Below are 3,482 nucleotides of genomic sequence, written 5' to 3'. Positions count from 1 at the left end.
TTGCTTGGTTAGGCTGGGTTCACACGTGGCGGAATTCCACTTGAATCCGCAGCGGAGCCGTTTCTCCATTGACTTCCACTTATATTTAGAAGTGTTCGTTTAGACGAGGCGTAAAATTCCGCTGCGGAGCATAGGCTGCGGAGCGGAATTTGGTGTCTGCAGCATGCTCTGTCTGTTGCGGACCAGTGGCGGACTGGTTGCGGACTCATGGCGGAATTTCTCCATTGACTTCAATGGAGATTCTAAATTCCGCAATGAAGTCCGCAGCTGTCATGCACATGTTATGTGTGCTGCGGATGCGTCTTGCTTTTTTGACATGACATTTCTTCATTCTGGCTGGACCTATGTATTTCTAGGTCTACAGCCAGACTGAGGAAGTCAATGGAGCTCCCGTAATTACGGGAGCGTTGCTACGCGACGTCAGTAAATAGTCACTGTCCAGGGTGCTGAAAGAGTTAAGCGATCGGCAGTAACTGTTTCTGCACCCTGGACAGTGACTACCGATCCCAATATACAGCAACCTGTCAAAAAAATAGAAGTTCATACTTACCGAGAACTCCCTGCTTCTGTCTCCAGTCCGGTTTCCGAGGATGACGTTTCAGTCTAAGTGACGGCTGCAGCCAAACACAGGCTGCAGCGGTCACATGGACTGCCGCGTCATCCAGGGAGGTCGGGCTGGATGCCGAAAGAGGGACGCGTCACTAAGACAACGGCCGGTAAGTATGAAATTTGTTTATTTTCACTAGGGAAAGTGCTGGCCCTTCTCTCTATCCTGCACTGATAGAGAGAAGGGAAGCACTTTTCCCGCAGTCCGCAGCAGCTAGTCCGCATCAATTTACTGCACATTTTGGGCAGATCCGCCGCAGAATCTGCAACGCAGATTCTGTGCGGCATTGATGCGGACAGTTGCGGAGGAAATCCGCCACGTGGGGCCATGCCCTAATAGTTCTGTTTGGGATTTTGCTGGTATTTCAGTTTATAATGTGGGGGCATTGTTAATCTGTGCTGAGAACATCCGGGCATAATACGAGGGTATAATAATGCAGTAAATAAATAATAATTCATAGAAGTGTGGCCGTTGTCGATCTGATAAATGGCGCCTGATCTTATCCACTGTTGGAACACTCTGCACATTTTGCATCGGCATATTCTGAGAGCCAGAACTTTTTTATTTTTTCACCACCGGAGCTGTGTGAGGGCTTATTTGTTGCGGGGCAATTTGTACTTTTCATTGGTACCAATTTGGGGTACATGCAATTTTTTGGATCATCTTCTATTCAATTTCTTTGCAAGCCAGGTGACCATAAACAAGCAATTCTGACAATGTTTTTTAGTTTATTTTTTGCGGCGTTCACCGTGTGCTATAAATGACAATTTTACTTTATTCTCTTTTTTCTTTAATCACTTTTTTATAAAATAAATTATTTTTTTGTGTCACCATATTCTGAGAGCCATAACTTTTTTTATTTTTCAGTCAAAATAGCTGTGTACGGGCCGGTTTTTTGCGGGACGGGTTGTAGTTTTTATTCGTACTATTTTCGGGAACATGCGACTTTTTGATTATCTATTTTGGAAGGGGTGGTGACCAGAAAATAGCGATTCTGGTGTAGTTTTTTATTGATTTTTTTTGGGGTGTTCATCGAGCGAGAAAAATAACATTATAGTTTTATAGAAACAGTGGAAATGATCCAGCGCTGAGTCCAGTCGAAAATTAAAAAGGAAACGGTGTTCCCATCTTTATTGGGGTGATATGAATAAAATTGTAGGGAGACGCAGTCCCAAGAAAGAAGTGAGTAGGCAGTAGTGCCCTGGCCTACGCTTTTCGAGCAACTCCTATGCTCTTAATCATGGCAAAGAAATGTAATTTTCGACTGGACTCAGCGCTGGATCATTTCCACTGTTTCTTTACTGCATATACCGCCAGCCGTAGCGGGGATCCGAGCGAGGAGTCAGGAGACGCAACAAACTGGTGAGCTGGAGGTTTCCTCCCTTTACTTTTTATTATAGTTTTATAGTTGGGGTCGTTATGAACGCGGTGATACCAGATATGTGTACTTTTTTTAATGTGTTCATTTTTTTCCTATAATTACATTCTTATTATAGGAAAAAAGCAGTGTTTGTTTATATAACTTATAAGTTTTATTTTTACACTTTTTTTTAAAACATTTTTATTACTGTTTTTTTATTTTTTCACATGTCCCACTACGGGACATTTAGACTTGCAGCTTTGATCGCTGCTAGAGTACATTACACTAGCTACGTAGTGTAATGTATTCTAACTGTCATTGTGATGTGACAGTCGCACTGACAGGAAGACTCGGTGGACCGGCCGGGGGCTGCTCCTCCGAGGCTTCCGTACATGTCAAACCGGAGGTCATTGTCTGGCCTCCGATTGCCATGACAAGCATCGGCAGCCCCCACAATCACTTCGTGGGGGCTGCCGATGTGCTTCAAACCCCTTAAATGTGGCAAACGCAATCTGTCGCGGCTTTTATGGGTTAATTGCCAAAATTAGCAGCGATGGTACGCTGACAGGCAAGACTGGAGTGTCAGCTGTCGGGGACAGCTGACCTCCCGATTCCCGGACACTGTCCGTTAGGACAGTGTGCGTTGGGAACTACTCCGCAACTGGACGTCCTGATGCGGGAAGCAAGCCCTCTACAGGACGTACAGTTGCGGCGCAGCGCGTGAAGAGGTTAATGACCAAGCCAGATTTGTCAAATCTGGTATGTCTGAATTTATCAAAGAATAACTCTGCAATAGTTTTGCATATCCAAGGAATTCTGACATTGTTTTTTCGTCACATGTCGTACTTTATTTTAGTGGTAAAAGTAGACTGATACGATTTGCGTAAATTAATGAAAGAATACAAAAATATATGACATTTTGTAAAAATTAACAATTTTCCCTATTTGGAACTTGCAATATGTCACATATGTGTACGTACATACTGTACATTTTTTTAAATTAAATATATATTTCCATCTCTTTACTCTATTTTGCAAGCAATTTTGAAAAAATAAAATACATTTTGAACAATTTAGAAGAATTATAGTAATTTTATACATTTTGTTTTCCTGCTCCAAGACAGGTTTTCAGGGCCTCATAGGGGTCAGAATGACGGAAACCCCCACAAATGACCCCATTTTTAAAACTTTACCTCTTAAGGTATTTATCTAGGGGTTGTAGTGAGTATTTTGACCCCACAGTTTTTTGTAAGAACTCATGCAAAGCAGGTGAAAAAAAAATAAAATTCCACTTTTTCCACCAACGTGTTATTGTAAAGACAGATTTATTTGTAAAGCGAACATGAGAATGAAGAAACACACCCCAAAATCTATCACCCTGTTTCTCCTATTTTCATAAATACCCCCATTGCGGCCCTAATACACTGCCTGAATACACGGCAGGGCCCAAAAGGAAGGGAGCACCTGGAGGCTTTCAGGACACATATTTTGCTTGAAAATGTTTTAGTCCCCACC

This window comes from Rhinoderma darwinii, unplaced genomic scaffold (assembly GCF_050947455.1).
Source record: "Rhinoderma darwinii isolate aRhiDar2 unplaced genomic scaffold, aRhiDar2.hap1 Scaffold_725, whole genome shotgun sequence".
Lineage (NCBI taxonomy): Eukaryota > Metazoa > Chordata > Amphibia > Anura > Rhinodermatidae > Rhinoderma > Rhinoderma darwinii.
Note: the sequence above shows the minus strand (reverse complement) of the source record.